Source organism: Pongo abelii, chromosome 9 (genome assembly GCF_028885655.2).
Source record: "Pongo abelii isolate AG06213 chromosome 9, NHGRI_mPonAbe1-v2.0_pri, whole genome shotgun sequence".
Classification (NCBI taxonomy): Eukaryota; Metazoa; Chordata; class Mammalia; order Primates; family Hominidae; genus Pongo; species Pongo abelii.
In genome coordinates, this window is record NC_071994.2 from 121,920,528 (window position 1) to 121,937,184 (window position 16,657).

At 47.4% G+C, this 16,657-nt stretch overlaps 1 long non-coding RNA gene and 1 other non-coding gene across 3 annotated transcripts in view; both read left to right on the plus strand.

Annotated features, from left to right (window-relative positions):
* The first annotated feature begins 3,862 nt into the window (after positions 1 to 3,862).
* LOC129048796 (uncharacterized) overlaps positions 3,863 to 16,657 on the plus strand; it is a 31,083-nt gene continuing 18,288 nt past the window's right edge. Inside the window, exons 1-4 of one of the 2 annotated variants that reach the window (XR_008511438.2) lie at positions 3,863 to 5,360; positions 8,573 to 8,699; positions 9,002 to 9,229; positions 12,750 to 12,891. This is a non-coding gene — a long non-coding RNA (uncharacterized LOC129048796). Of the gene's footprint in view, positions 5,361 to 8,572; positions 8,700 to 9,001; positions 9,230 to 12,749; positions 13,086 to 16,657 lie in introns of those variants that run through there. The other variant, XR_010135567.1, reaches the window with a different exon arrangement.
* Positions 6,752 to 6,854, plus strand: LOC112135574 (U6 spliceosomal RNA). Its single transcript, XR_002916840.1, has one exon. It is a non-coding gene; the product is annotated as a U6 spliceosomal RNA (small nuclear RNA).

The following is a 16,657-nucleotide window of genomic DNA, read 5'->3' on the forward strand; positions in this document are numbered from 1 at the left end:
TGATCTCGGCTCACTGCAACCTCCGCCTCCCGGGTTCAAGCGATTCTCCTGCCTCAGCCTCCCGAGTGGCTGGGACTATAGGCATGTGCGTGACACTCAGCTAATTTCTGTATTTTTAGTAGAGACGGGGTTTCACCATGTTGGCCAGGCTGGTCTTGAACTCCTGACCACAGGTGATCCACCCACCTCAGCTTCCCAAAGTGCTGGGATTACAGGTGTGAGCCACCGTGCCCGGACATTTTTGAGAATTTTTAAAAAGAGTCTATCAGAGCCAGGCTCGGTGGCTCATACCTGTAATCCCAGCACTTTGGGAGGCCCAGGTGGGTGGATCATCTGAGGTCAGGAGTTTGAGACCAGTTTGGCCAACATGGTGAAACCCCGTCTCTACTAAAAATACAAAAATTAGCCAGGTTTGGTGGTGGGTGCCTGTAGTCCCAGCTACTCGGGAGGTTAAGGCAACAGAGCAAGACTCTGTCTTAAAAAAAAAAAAAAGTTCACCACCCTGCTTGGTTTGGCCCCATTTGGACGGGAGGGGAGAGGGCCCTGGAAGGCCCTAGGCTGGCCTTGGGGCCAGGCCAGCAGTGAAACAGCCGGCACGTGAGGTGGCCTCCTGGGGCAGCAGAGCTGGCAAGGCAGGGCGGGCCAGGCTGGAGGGCTCTGACTGATCCTTGGAGCTCTAATAGGAAGCTGCACACCCCCGTTCACCCTCTTAGAATAGCTGTGCACCTGCAGATAACCATTTTCTGTTGTAGTGAGTGGTAGTTAAATAAATAAATAAGCAGGCAAAGAACAAGCTTGTCCTTACTGTGATAGTCATTTGCTGCTGTGAAACTACTATGGTCTAACACCTCCCACTCACTTTCCTCAATCAGTGCTGCCTGCAATGGCAGGAACTCAGGGCCAAAAGAGCACCTGCCCTAGCACAGAGCTCGGGCCTGCCCACCCCACTGCCTCACCCCCTGGGACCACCTGCCTTTGACCTCTGAGACCACATTTGGCTTGCATGCAGGCAAGTCATATGACTTCTCTGAGCCTCAGTTTCTTCTTTTGCAAAGTGGGGATAATAACAGCTCTCTTCAAAAGCCGTTGTAAGAGTTGGCAATGATAAACCGTGCGCGGTGGCTTTTACCTGTAATCCCAGCAGTTTGGGAGGCCGAGGCACGTGGATCACCTGACCTCAGGAATTTCGAGACCAGCCTGACCAACATGGTGAAACCCAGTCTCTACTAAAAATACAAAATTAGCTGGGCATGGTGGCGCATGCCTGTAATGCCAGCTATTTGGGAGGCTGAGGCAGGAGAATTGCTTGAACCTGGGAGGTGGAGGTTGTAGTGAGCTGAGATCACGCCATTGCACTCTAGCTTGGGGAATAAGAGTGAAACTCCATCTCAAAAAAAAAAAAAAAAAGTTGGAAATGATGTAATTTAGCTGCGCAGATAGTCAGCCATACGCCTGTTTCGCTTATGGGTAGAAACACCGAAGTTGACTCCATTTCAGCAGCTGAGGGGCCCAGAGGACCGTGCCCTCTGCCTCACTGTGCAGGCCTCAGTCATGTTCCTGGCAAATATTCCAGAAGGCTCACAGGAGGCGTGTTGAGAGTATTGTCAGCCAATCACCACAAAGCTGCTCCTTCAGGAGCCTTCTCACTCTGAACCTCACATAACACAAGTCTGTGGCTGGAGGGAGGGTGGCAGGGGCCCACCTGGGCATTACTTCCACGCTTGCAGCCTCAGGGTAACCCTGGTGGTCAAATAAGCAAAGATCAGCCTCAAAGCAGCAAATAGGACCGCGTCCTCTGGGGCCTTACCATGGTCCGCATGCAGTCCAGGCTTGGCTTCACCATTTGCATGAGAGCTCAGAGGACACCCATGGCCACAGAGGCTCAGCTCAGCCAGGGGAATGGAGACCTTGTCAGTAACATGGAGGTGAGATCATAGCAAACACCTTCATCTCAGGTTCAAGGGGGAAGGGGTCACCTGCTGGGGAAGGAGGAGGCTCTGGCAGGTGACGCTGAGCTGGAACGTCGACCACCTTCCTCACGGCCTTGGCAGTGAATTCCAGATGCCCACACCTCTGCAAACAACTTCCAGCAAATGCAGCGAGGACAGCAGGGCACCTACTGTTGACTCAAAAAGACACTTCCAGGTTTCCCCAGAAAAGGCAGCCTTTGCTATTGCAGCCCCTGCGGATGACGGCTTGTTTAATAGCTCAGATTCCCCAGGCAGTTTCTCCACCCTCCGCTGCTGGGATTCTTGCAATGGCAATATGGTGGGTTGGCCTGGAGAGGGTGGGTCAGGAAGGATATTCTGACTTGGAGACTTCCAGGGGAGACAACACCACACATAAGGCCCTGCTCCAGACTTGGCAAGGATGATGCCAAATATGCGGAGGCAGCTGCAGGAGGAGCTTGTTCCCAGGATAAAGAGGTGGTCAGCCGGCCAGGTATGGTGGCTCATGCCTGTAATCCCAGCACTTTGGGAGGCTGAAGTGGGCGGATCACCTGAGGTCGGGAGTTCGAGACCAGCCTGCCCAACATGGAGAAATCCTGTCTCTACTAAAAATACAAACAATTAGCTGGGCATGGTGGCAGGCACCTGTAATCCCAGCTACTCAGGAGGCTGAAGCAGGAGAATCACTTGAACCCGGGAGGTGGAGGTTGCAGTGACCCGATATGGTGCCATTGCACTCCAGCCTGGGCAACAAGAGCGAAACTCCGTCTCAAAAAAAAAAAAAAAAGAAAGAAAGAAAACAGAGCCGGGTGCAATGGCTCACGCCTGTAATCCCAGCACTTTGGGAGGCCGAGGCAGGTGGATCACCTGAGGTCGGAAGTTCGAGATCAGCCTGACCAACATGGAGAAACCCTGTCTCTACTAAAAATACAAAATTAGCCGGGCGTAGTGGCGCATGCCTGTAATCACAGCTACTTGGGAGGCTGAGGCAGGAGAATTGCTTGAACGCAGGAGGCGGAGGTTGCGGTGAGCAGAGGTCGTGCCATTGCGCTCCAGCCTGGGCAACAACTGTGAAACTCCACCTCAAAAAAAAAAAAAGAAAAGAAAAGAAAAGTCTACAGTATAATGGTAAGAAATGTAAGCGTGTCAGATTCTGTTTTTAGAACAGAAGCATAACAGATCCACCGAAAGCATCCTGTGTTTGGTGTTCCCTTTCCTACCTGGGTTCCTCGCCCACCCAGGCATGACTGCTGTCCTGAATTTATGGTGTATCAGCCCCCTGCATGCTTGTATACCTCTGCTGTTCATGCGTGGATCTGCTAGGGTTGCTTGGCATGTTTTTTTGTTGTGGTAAAATATACATGGCATAAAATTTTCTATCTTAACCATTTTTAAGTGTACATTTCAGGGACATTAAGAACCTTCACTTTTTTTTTTTTTGGAAACAGAATCTTGCTCTGTCAACCAGGCTGAAGTACAGTGGCGCAATCTTGGCTCATTGCAACCTCTGCCTCCCAGGTTCAAGTGATTCTCCTGCCTCAGCCTCCTGAGTAGCTGGGATTACAGATGCCTACTACCACGCCCGGCTAATTTTTGTATTTTTAGTAGAGATGGGGTTTCACCATGTTGGCCAGGCTGGTCTCAAACTCCTGACCTCAGGTGATCTGTCCACCTCGGCCTCCAAAAGTATTGGGATTACAGGCGTGAGCCACAGCACCTAGCCCTTTTTGTTTCTCTTCACTTTTGTCCTATTCCTATCAAATTTTCATTTTTTTTTTTTTTTGAGACAGAGTCTCGCTTTGTCGCCTAGGCTGGAGTACAGTGGCGCAAGCTTGGCTCACTGCAACCTCTACCTCCTGGGTTCAAGTAGTTCTCCTGCCTCAGCCTCCCCAGTAGCTGGGATTACAGGTGAACGCCACCAAGCCCGGCTTTTTGTATTTTTAGTAGAAACGGGGTTTTGCCACATTGGCCAGGCTAGTCTCGAACTCCTGATCTCAGGTAATCTCCCCCCTCAGCCTCCAAAAGTGCTAGGATTACCGGTGTGAGCCACCGTACGCGGTCTCAAATTTATTGATTCTCACTGCTCGAACCCAGGAGGTGGAGGTTGCAGTGAGCCAAGATTGCGCCACTGCACTCCAGCCTGGGTGACAGAGCGAGACTCAGACTCAAGAAAAAAAAATGTGTTGAGTCTCTTTTATTACTTTTTCTAGTTTTATTTCTTTATTTGTTTATTGTTCATACATTTGTTTGTTTGTTTGTTTGGGCTTGGAAGTGATGGATTTCATTCCTAGTCTCTCGTGCTTCCCTCTATCCACATTTTTCACATGCACACTGAATTACAGAATCTAAAGCTAATCAGAAATTGTCCCCTGCAGGAAGAAAGGCACTCTTTAGCTCTGATCACACCTTCTGTCTTACAGACTGTCATTCAGCATCACAGGCTGACTTTGTTTTCATGCCTCCAACCAATCATCGTCATTGCTGCTGTGGTTCCCACCATCGGTGCTTCTGTGGACTTACCCACATGTTTATCAGTTTCTTTGCTCTTCATTGCTTTCATTGCCCTCTCACTCCTTTTGAGGTCAATTTCCTTTCTCTTAACAAAAATGTGTTAGCAACTCTCTTGCTGATGATACGTTAGGATAAACTCTTTCAAAAGTCTTCCTCTGAAAAGACCTTGTTTTAATTTTTAAATTTTGTTTTGTTTTAGAAAATTTTCATGTGGAGCCTCCCATTGATGAAAAAATCTTCATTTCACTTTTACTCGTTGTGGTGCATTATCAACAAAGATGGCCACCAACAGTTTTGTCCATCCCTGTAATGTCACTCCTCCCATCAAGAAGTGGAATGTGGCCGGGCGCAGTGGCTCACGCCTGTAATCACACCACTTTGGGAGGCCAAAGTCGGCAGATCACATGAGGTCAGGAATTTGAGAGCAGCCTAGTCAACATAGCGAAACCCCATCTCTACTAAAAATACAAAAATTAGTCAGGCTACTCACAAGGCTGAGGCAGGAAAATTGCTTGAACTCGGGAGGCGGAGGTTGCAGTGAGCTAATATTGCGCCACTGCACTCCAGTCTGGCTGACAGAGCTAGTCTCCTCTCAGAAAAAAAAAAAAAAAAAGAAGTGAAATTTATTTCCCTTCCCCCCTCCCCTTAAATCTGGGCCGGTGTTGTGACTCACTTTGACTAGTAGAAGGTGGAAGTGATATTATGCCAGGTCCAGACTTAGGCCTTAGGAGGCCTGGCACTTTCCATTTTCACCCTCTTGGGATCCAGCCACTATGAAACCAAGTTCACCTGCTTTACTGGAGAGAGAAAGGACCTAGAAGATGAAAGACAACAGAGGGAGAGCGGGATGCCCAGCCAGCCACCAGCCATTCTGACCCCTTCAGCTGAGGCACTGCATGGGTGAGTGAAGCTATGGGATCTCACAGTCCCAGTTGAGCCACCTCAGCCAAAACATCACATAAGAACACAGATGAGCCGTCCCAACTGAGCCCTTCCAAACTACAGAATTGTGAGCAAATAAATGGTGGTGGGTATTTATTTATTTATTTATTTATTTATTTGAGACAGGGTCTTGCTTTGTTGCCTAGACTGGAGTGCAATGGTGTGATCACAGCTCACTGTAGCCTTGACCTCCCAGGCTCAAGTGATCCTCCTGCCTCAGCCTCCTGAGTAGCTGGGACTACAGTCATGCCCCACCACATCTAGCTAATTTTATACATTTTTTTGTAGAGATGGGGTTACACTGTATTGGCCAGGCTGGTCTTGAACTCCTGGGCTCAAGGAATCTTCCTACCTCAGTGTCCCAAAGTGCTGGGATTATAGACATGAGCCACTGTGCCTGGCTGGTGGTAGTTGTTTTAAGTCACTAAATTTTAAAGTTATTTGTTATGGAGCAATAGGTAACCAAAACACTCCTAAATGGAATTTTGACATGGGGAGGGGGGTTGAATTCTAGGATGAGTTATTCCTTGTCAGCACTTTGAATTTATTTTTTTTTTGAGACAGAGGCGCGATCTCGGCTCACTGCAAGCTCAGCCTCCCAGGTTCACGCCATTCTCCTGCCTCAGCCTCCCGAGTAGCTGGGACAGGCGCCCACCACCACGCCCAGCTATTTTTTGTATTTTTAGTAGAGACGGTCTCTGCTCACTGCAACCTTCACCTCCCGGGGTCAAGCCATTCTCCTGCCTCAGCCTCCCAAGTAGCTGGGACTCTAGGCATGCGCCACCATGCCTGGATAATTTTTGTATTTTTAGTAGAGACAGGGTTTCACCATGTTGGCCAGGCTGGTCTCGAACTCCTGACCTCAAGTGATCCACCCACCTCAGCCTCCCAAAGTGCTGGGATTACAGGTGTGAGCCACCATGCCTGGCCCCTCAGGTTATTTTTCAAATCATCTCTTTGTCTTCAGTGTTATTCAGTTTCTCTAAAATGTATTTAACATAATCTTATTTATTCTGCTCCGGAATTGTTGCGCTGCTATACCTCCACCTTCTTTTCCTTTTTTCTTTCTTTTTTAATTTTTATTTTTGTAGAGTCAGTGTCTCACTTTGTTGCCCAGGGTGGTCTTGAACTCCTGGGCTCAAGAGATCCTCCTGCCCAAAGTGTTGAGATTATAGGTATGAGCCACCACTCCTGGCCCCCTCCTTTTTTTCCTGGAAATTTTTTTGGTGCTTATTATGTGCAGTAATAAAAATACGATTTTAAGTGTTGGGGATTAAATAGTGAACAAAAAAGAGAAAGTCACTATCCTCATGATAGTGACATTTTATTTTATTTTATTTACATTCACAGTGCTTGGTTCACAGCACATATGCTAAAACTGGAACAATACAGAGATTAGCACAGCCCCAGCACAAAGATGATGTGCAAATTCATGAAGTGTTCCATATTAAAAAAATGAAATAAAAATAGCAATACATTTACATTTTATTTTATAGAGACAGGGTCTCACTATGTTTCCCAGGCCGGTTTTGAACTCCTGACTTCAAGCGATCCTCCCGCATGAGCCACCATGCCTGGCCTAAGCTTACATTTTAGTTAGAGAAAGAGCCTGGGAATGAAGCTAGCATGGAGAAGAGCAGAGCTGAGATTTAAAGGGAGCGGATCCTGAAACCTGGTTGAAAGCTGCATCGTTTCCCACCTGAACTCAACCATATTCATTTTCAGTAACATGAGCAGTAACTGCTTCTTCTTGTTTAAGCCAATTTAAATATATTTCTATGTCAATTACAAATGAAAGGGTATTACCTGTTAGGTGCCCAGCCTCAGCCTGATCTAGATGTTCTTTCTCTGCAACTTTGTATCTTCACTTAATTAGTTTACTTGAAAATTAATTAAATTAGGCCTGGTGCAGTGGCTCATGCTTGTAATCCCAGCACTTTGGGAGGCCGAGGCGGGCGGATCATGAGGTCAGGAGATCCAGACCATCCTGGCTAACATGGTGAAAATACGTCTTTACTAAAAATACAAAAAATTATCCCGGTGTGGTGGCACGCACCTGTAGTCCCAGCTACTGGAGAGGCTGAGGCAGGAGAAGCACTTGAGCCCAGGAGGCAGAGGTTGTGGTGAGCCGAGATCTCGCCACAGCATTCCAGCCTGGCGACAGAGCAAGACTCCATCTCAAAAAATAAATTAATTAAAAAAAAAAAAAATACTGACACAGTGGTGATGAAGTTTCAACATAAATTGCAGAGAGGACAACATTCAAACCATGGTACCTAGTCATAGTGTTTTACTCTTTTCTTATGCTTTTAATTCCTGACGTATCTAGACTTTCTAATCCTATTTTATAATACCTTTGTAGTCCTTATATAACATCTGTGTTTTGGTATTTGTTTCAGGTTTTTTTCTAAGTATGTGTCAAGATCCCATTTTCTAAGTCAAAAATGGGATTTTGCTACACATTATTTCATAATTTGCTCTTTTTTTTTCACATGATAAGGAACTTAAAACAACACACATCTTTTTCTGAGGGCAGAAATTTGGGCCCAGCTCACCTAGGTTCTCTGCTTCAGAGCTTTACCAGGCTGCTGTCCAGGTGTTGGCTGGGGCTATGGTCTCATCTGAGGCTCAGCTGGTCTCATCTAAGGCTTAATATTGGCCCCCAAGCTCCCTCAGACTGTTGGCAGAATTCTTCTCCTTATGGTTGTAGGACTAGAACTGGGGTTCATGTTTTCTTGTTGGCTGTCAGCCAGGGATGGCCCTTAGCAACTAGAGACTACAGTAGATCCTTGTCGAGTGGCCCTGTCACTACATAGAAGCTTACTTCTTCAAAGCCAGCAATAGACGGAGAGTGTCTGGGCCCTCTGAGAGGGCCCAGACACTCTTTCAAAGACTTCCACCTGATTTAGTCAGGCCCACCCATGAAAATACCCCTTTGACTTCAAAATCAACTGACTTAGGACCTTAATTATGTCTGCAAAACCCCCTCACCTTTTTCACAGTCTATTAGCTGGAAGTAAGTTGCAGGTCCTACCGGCACTCCAGGGGAGGAGGTTACACAGGGTGTGAACACCAGGGAGTGGGACCACAGGGCCCATCCCTGGGTCTATTCAGACCATGTTTACCTTTCCGTGTCAGTATCTTTTCTTTTCTTTTCTTTTTTCTTCCAGATGGAGTCTTACTCTGCTGGCCCAGGCTGGAGTGCCGTGGCCCGATCTCGGCTCACTGCAACCTCTGCCTCCCAGGTTCAAGTGATTCTCCTGCCTCAGCCTCCTGAGTAGCTGGGACTACAGGCATGTGCCACCACACCTGGCTAATTTTTGTATTTTTAATAGACATGGAGTTTCGCCACGTTGGCCAGGCTGGTCTTGAACTCCTGACCTCAAGTGATCCGCCCGCCTAGGCCTCCCAAAGTGCTGGGATTACAGGCACAAGCCACCGTGCACGGCCATCATTATGTTTTCTAGCACCTTCTAATGTTAATGGCCTCACAGCATTCTACTATGTGGATGTGTCAACATTTATTTAATTAATTATTTATCACTAAGCACTGAATAAACATAAATATTTTAGTTTATTCCTTTTATTCTTACAGACAGCGCTGGGGAGAATGAACAACTGAGTACTCATGTCTTTATGCACTGTAGTATTATTTCCTTGCAACAGACTCCTGAACATGGAACGGCAGGGTCAAAGGATTCACAAAATGTTGGACTTCTGAAGCAAATCAGGTGGCACCTTTTTTTGAATAATGAAGAGTCTTTACCCCTGGCATGAGGAGCTGAGGACAACTCCCACTCCACGATGTGAAGCCACAGGGTTTCAAGGTAGTGGTTAATGGTGGTTGTGATTTTTTTGTTTTTGTTTTTGAGACGGAGTCTCTGTCACCCAGGCTGGGAGTGCAGTGGCACAATCTTGGCTTACCACAACCTCCGCCTCCCAGGTTTAAGCAGTTCTCCTGCCTCAGCCTCCCGAGTAGCTGGGACAGGCGCCCGCCACCATGCCTGGCTAATTTTTGTATCTTTAGTAGAGACGAGGTTTCACCATGTTGGCCAGGCTGGTCTCGGAACTCCTGACCTCAGGTGATCCACCCCGCCTTGGCCTCCCAAAGTGCTGGAATTACAGGCGTTGAGCCACCACGCCCAGCCGGTTGTGATGTTCTAATTTGGACTTGGAAGTCGAATAATTGCCCCATGCCCTGTGGTTGCTGTGGTTGCATGCCCTGCCCCGGTGGAAGCTGGGGAAGTGTTTCCTGTCTGTCATCCCACCCATTCATGTGTCCTCATTATGGGTGAAGCCCAGAGATCAAGAGCTCTCATTGTGGCCAAGGCTGCAGCCTTGCCACTGTCACGGAGCACAGCTCATGTCTCCTCTGAGCCGTTATTTTGTTTGTATTAACCCAGAATGTATGTAAATTCTGATGGGGTAAGCTGGCAGACAAAAAGGTCACTGATGTGTCCCAAACAGAATCTCATTGTGTACTGGAGAGGAGGCAAAATAATCACTTGCCAGAGGGCGGAGCTTGGTTTTTTGGGACCTGAAGCTTAAATAATTTGGGGGGGCCTCTTTAAGAAAAAGAATCAAATTATGAATACAAAATTAGGATGAGGGTGTTTGAAGGGCCTCATGCAAGTGCAGTGCCTGGGACTTCAGCTTCATTAACTTCGTGTTCAGTCTGCGCCTGCTTGCCAGTGGACTGGGTTTGTCCTGCTTGGAGTCCGGTTTTGTTTGTTTCCAAACTTATTAAATTAGATGTCTTTTCTTCTTTCCTTTTGCAAGTGTATTAACATTTAAGAATTGAGCAGACCTTCAATAATATAGCCTCTCTCTCTCTTTTTTTTTTTTTTTGCCAAGATTACTCTAACCCCTCCCTGCTTCAAATCACGAACTTGCATTATAGGCACACAAAGGATGCCGACTCCCTCCAGCAGCCTCGTTTGCAGTAGGGAGCCTGGGGCCTTTAATGGGATAACAGGGAAGTGGGGAACTGGAAGGAATCTTCCAGCAGTTGAGTCTGTCTGCCCCAGGCACCATGTTAGGTGATTACATTGTGTTCCTTCGCCCTTTTGCCTTTTGCCAGGGTGATGGGCAGGCACTCCCAGGCTCTCCTCAAAACAGCTCCGATTTTAAGAGGGAAATGCCAGGACACCACAAGTTGCAGTTCAAATATGAAACTGTTAGCAGAGTCATTTTGGCGTAAAACACACTGTATTAGTTGGTCTCCCACCAGGAAACAGATGGCATATTCAAAATAGGATCATTGGAGGAGAGTTTATTTGCAAAGATGTGGGTGTCGGGGAACCACAAAGGATGGTGCAGTAACCCGGAGTTTAGCAGCAGCCAGGCGGTGCCCTCACGAAGCTTGAAGGGATGAAGGGGAGAACAGTCCCTGGCATCCACAGGGAGAGAGTTGTGCTGCGAGGCCCCAGGAAGAGAAGATGTCATTGTCCTTTGAGGGATACAGCCAGCCAGGGAAATAAACACCCTGACCTCCCTCTCCTGTCTCCCTCTGGCCACCTGCCACGGAGGTTGGTGGATGTGGACCACACAGGTCAGCCTCAGAGGGCAGGGTGGAGATGGCGAGGGGGCGCATACGGAGGGGCAAACAAAAAGTAAATAGCCCAGCCCTTTGGCCCCTCAGCACCCGCTCTAGACTTTTGTCTAGGTGAAGAGCTTGTTTGCCTAACACAGGGGATCTATAAGTCGTAATAGCTACCATATCATTGTGGACTGATGTCAACTAGTCATACTCCCAGCTGAAATCGCTGGTGTTCCTCAGTTAAGGTAATGAGTAAAAGAGGGTGCAACGGAGTGAATTTTTTTTTTTTTTTTTTGAGATGGAGTCTTGCTTTGTCCCCTAGGCTGGAGTGCACTGGCATGATCTCTGCTCACTGCAACCGCTGCCTCCCAGGCTCAGGTGACTCCTGCCTCAGCCTCCCAAGTATCTGAGGTTGCAGGTGCACACCCAGCCTAATGTTTGTATTTTTAGCAGAGACGATGTTTTGCCATGTTGGCCAGACTAGTCTTGAACTCCTGATCTCAAAGTGTTGGGATTACAGGCGTGAGCCATGGCGCCTGACCCAACAGAGTGAATGTTTACGTCTCCTCGCAATTCCTGTGTTGAAATGCTGACCCTCAAGGGGATGGTGTGAGATGGGGCCTTGGGGAGGTGATTAGGGCATGAGGATGCGGTCCTCATGAGTGGGATCAGGTTCTTATAAAAGAGGCCCCAGAGGAATCCTTTGCCCCTTCTGACATATGAGGCCACATGAAGAAGATGCTGTTTATGAGCCACGAAGCAAGGCTTCAGACGCCAAATCCGCTGGCACCTCGATCTGAGGCTTCCCAGCCTCCAGAACTGTGGGAAATAAATTTCTGTGATTTATACTACACCCAGTCTATAGTATTCTGTTACAGCAGCCCAAATGGATTAAGATGGAGAATGGATTGAGATGGGGAAGAAAAAAAGCCCCAAATTCATGAAATGTAGCTGCTACGGTCCCCACCTCCTTAGCTGGCCCTAAAACCTAAGCAGGTAATCGTAACTTCCATTCTGTGCTCACCTTACCTCTGCTGGCACCTTTTTGGACAGGGTTCTCTACCTGGCGAGGTGACCCAAATCTTCATTCCTGCAGGGTCTGAGTCCTTGGCTGCTGCGATCGTTTGAACATTGTTTGTCCCCACCGAAACTCATCTTGAGGCTTGGTCCCCACTGTAATGGTGTTGAGAGGTGGTGGGACATTTAAGGGGTGTTTGAGTCCTGAGGGATCCAGCTTCACGAAGGGATTAGCGCAGGAGTGCGTGAGTTCTTCTTGTGGGACTCGATTAATTACTGCAGTTGCCAGTTGTTACAAAGCAAGGCTGCCTCTGGCCTCGTGCCCTCTTCTCCTTCCTCTTTTTTGCCATGCTTGAAGCAGCACAATGCCCTCACCAAATGTGGCCATCCATTTTGGACTTCTCAGCCTCCAGAACCGTGGGCTAAATAAGCCTCTTTCCTTTATAATTTACCCAGTTGGACTAAGACAGGTGTTTTGTTATAGCAATGGAAAACAGACTAAGACAGTTGCATTGTATTTGGGGGTCGCCACAGTTTTCCATCGACTAAGACTGTTGGACTAGGAGTGCTCCAGTGATGTCTCTGATTTCAGACACTGTCTTCCTCACCCCTTTTCAACAGCAGCAATCCAGTTTCATCCTGTGATCAGGGTCCATCCTCTACCTACTACCATAACCCCTCTCTTTGCTTCTTGGTCTATGGCATGCAGAGCCCCAAATGAGCAGGGAGTAGCTTCAACTTCCGATTCATCAGAAGCATGACTGTTTCCTGTAACAGCATTTCTTTTCTAGGCCCCAGGACCTCCAGCATCAGTGTTGTGGGATGATGGGTGACAGAGCCAGAGCATTGCCATCTTGGACAAGCGCCATCATTCTGAAGTTCCCCTTGATCAAAAACTGCCTAAACCCAAAGGATATCAGCCTGATGGCTAAGGTCAGCATGACCATAAACCACAAATAACATCTCTGACCAGGAACATTCCAAACCCCTCCCTGAGACATGCCAGCCCTGAGATAACCTCCCCTCCGGCCAGAAAGATGTCAGACCCAAGATAACCTCCCCTCCGACCAGAGACATCCCAACCCTGCCATAAACATCTCCCCGACACAGAAACATTCTGAGCTTGTAATAAGCCCCCTCATCCTAAAACCAATATATACTCTTAGTCTGTAAGAGAAAGTGCTCCTGAACAAAATTGGCCAGAAGCCCCTCTCATGCTTATTTTCTCTAAAATACATCTGTCGTTAAATTGAGCCACAGTTCGTGTTTCTTCCCTCTTTCTTTAACTCTTACAATGGGAAGCAAACTTTTTTAGTGGGTTATTAGGAATAATAGTGAAAAGCGTAATTCTCATCTCCAGGCCTTGCTTCCTGGACCCACCCATCTCGCCTGTGGGGAAGATGGAACCATATATTGGCCACTGGTTTAATGTACAAGATGTGTCTCCAGTCCCAATGGTAGACATCCTATAGCCAAGACTCCATCCATTGCCTGACCTCCACATGTCCCTACTCTGACTGGAACCTTGTGGGTAGTTTAGGTCTCTGAGGATCAGTCAAGCTCAGAGCAAGATTGAATAACCTCTGGAAGGTGTGGATATTCCTATTTCCCCAGGATCAGAGGCATATTTACCATAAAGCTAATGATGCTCACGCTTCAAGGCTGCTCACTTACTAAAGCCCTGGTGTTAACATGATCATATGCTTTTATAAAATTCGCAAACATAAGATACAATTTTTTAGTTGGACTTTTTTTTTTTTTTGGAATATTTTTCATTTTTCGAGATGGAGTTTTGCTCTTGTTGCCCAGGCTGGAGTGCAGTGGCGCGATCTTGGCTTGCCACAATCTCTGTCTCCCAGGTTCAAGGGATTCTCCTGCCTCAGCCTCCCGAGTAGCTGAGATTAGAGGCATGTGCCACCATGCCCGGCTAATTTTGTATTTTTAGTAGAGATGAGGTTTCTCCATGTTGGTCAGGCTGGTCTTGAACTCCTGACCTCAGGTGATCCGCCCACCTTGGCCTCCCAAAGTGCTGGGATTACAGGCGTGAACCACCGTGCCCCACCTGGACTTTATTTTTTATTATTTATTTATTTATTTTTTGGAGACAGAGTCTTGCTATGTCGCTCAGGCTGGAGTGCAATGGCAGCACTGCCTCCCAGGTTCAAGAGATTCTCACGTCTCAGCCTCCCGAGTAGCTGGGACTACAGGGGCGCACCACCACACCCGGCTAATTTTTGTACTTTTTTTTTTTGAGATGGAGTTTCACTCTTGTTGTCCAAGCTGGAGTGTAATGGCGCTATCTTGGCTCATCGCAACTTCCACCTACAAGGTTCAAGCGATCCTCCTGCCTCAGCCTCCCGAGTAGCTGGGATTACAGGCATGTGCCACCACACCCGGCTAATTTTGTATTTTTAGTAGAGACAGGGTTTCTCCATTTTGGTCAGGCTGGTCTTGAACTCCCGACCTCAGGTGATCCACCCGCCTCGGCCTCCCAAAGTGCTGGGATTACAGGCGTGAGCCACAGTGCCCGGCCTTTTGTACTTTTTAGTAGAGACGGGGTTTCACTATGTTGGCCAGTCTCTCTTGAACTCCTGACCTTAAGTGATCTGCCCACCTCAGCCTCCCAAAGTGCTGGGATTACAGGTATGAACCACTGAACCCAGCCCCCCGACTTTATTTATTTTTGAGACAGGATCTCACTCTGTCGTCCAGGCTAGAGTGCAGTGGTGTGATCTCGGCTCACTGCAACATCCACCTCCCAGTTCAAGCAATTCTTCTGCCTCAGCCTCCCGAGTAGCTGGGACTACAGATGCACACCACCACGCCAGGCTAATTTTTTTTGTATTTTTTGGTAGAGACAGGGTTTCCCCGTGTTGGCTAGGTTGGTCTCAAACTCCTGGCCTCAAGTGACCTGCCTGTCTCGGCTTCCCAAAGTGCTGGGGTTATAGGCTTGAGCCACAGCGTCTGACCAAACTTTATTTTTTTATTATTATTTTTAGAGGTGGTGTCTCACCTTGTTGCCCAGGCTAGAGTGCAGTGACATGATCCTAGTTCACTGCAGCCTCGACTTCCTGGGCTCAGGTGATTGTTTCATCTCAGCCTCCTGAGTAGCTGGGGCTACAGGTGCACACCACCATATCCTGCTAATTAAAAAAAATTTTTTTTAGCAACAGAGTCTCACCATGTTGCTCAGGCTGGTCTCCAACTCCTAGCCTCAAGTGATCCTTCTGCCTCAGCCTCCCAAGTTGCTGGGATCATAGGCATGAACTACCATGCTGGGCTAGTTGGACTTTATTGAAATATAATGTTACACAAAATAAACTGCACAAGATTGAGGCATATTAATGGCAATCCCTGCCTCTTTCCACTCTCTATTACCTTCTCTCTCATCTTCCCTTAAGGCACTAGAATGGTTGTAGTTATTTTGGGGGACCATCTAAAGGAAAATTGAGGTGGAGATACATCTGTTTCGGTTTATTGAGTTTTGTTTGTTTGTTTGTTTGTTTGGAGATGGAGTCGCCCAGGCTGGAGTGCAGTGGTGCGATCTCGGCTCACTGCAACCTCTGCCTCCCAGGTTCAAGCAATTCTCCTGCCTCAGTCTCTCATGTAGTACATCTTTTGTATTTTAGTAGAGATGAGGTTTCTCCGTGTTGCCTAGGCTGGTCTGAAACTCCTGACCTCAGGCAATTTGCCCGCCTCGACCTCCCAAAGTGCTAGGATTATAGGCTTGAGCCACTGCGCCCGGCGGAGACATGTTTATGTAGATATTTGTATGGAGTTCACAGTCATTGCTGTGTGTAGTTAAGTAATTGGTAACAATTCTGGTATAGAAATGGCTTCCAAAAATACTCTACCACCTACTGTGCCTATCATCCAGTACTGCGGCATGAATGCAGGTTATAAGTAGTCTTCAAATGTGAACCTGGCTTACAGTCCCTGGCACTGAAAATACAGGTAATGGAAGGGAACCAAGCTTTGAAACGTATGGAGACATAAGTTAAACTATAGAAGATGCTTCCAAATATTATGGGGTTCACACCTGTAATCCCAGCACTTTGGGAGGCTGAGACGGGAGGATCACTTGAGCCCAGGGTTCAAGACCAGCCTGAGCAACATGGCAAGACCCTGTCTCTATATTAAAAAAATAAATTTAAAGCTGGGGGTGGTGGCTCACGCCTGTAATCCCAGAACTTTGGGAGGCCTAGGCAGGTGGATCACCTGAGGTCAGGAGTTTGAGACCAGCCTGACCAGCATGGAGAAACCCTGTCTCTACTAACAATACAAAATTAGTCAGGCATGGTGGCACATGCCTGTAATCCCAGCTACTCGGGAGGCTGAGGTAGGAGAATTGCTTGAACCCAGGAGGCAGAGGTTGCTGTGAGTCGAGATTGTGCTGTTGTACTCCAGCCTGGGCAACAAGAGCAAAACTCCATCTCTAATTAAATAAATAAATAAATTTAAAAATTAAAACAGCAACAACAAAAAAACAAATCTTACAGCTCATATATGAAAGAAACCTGATCAAGATTTCCCCAACATTGACAACAACCCTAAGATTGCACTTTTCCAATAATGTGTTAGAAGTTGAAACTTTTCTAAACTATAACTTTAAAACAACAGCAATTTTTTTTTAATAAAAAAATTTTTTTTGAAACAAGGTCTCACTCTGTCACCCAGGCTGGAGTGCGATGGCGCGATT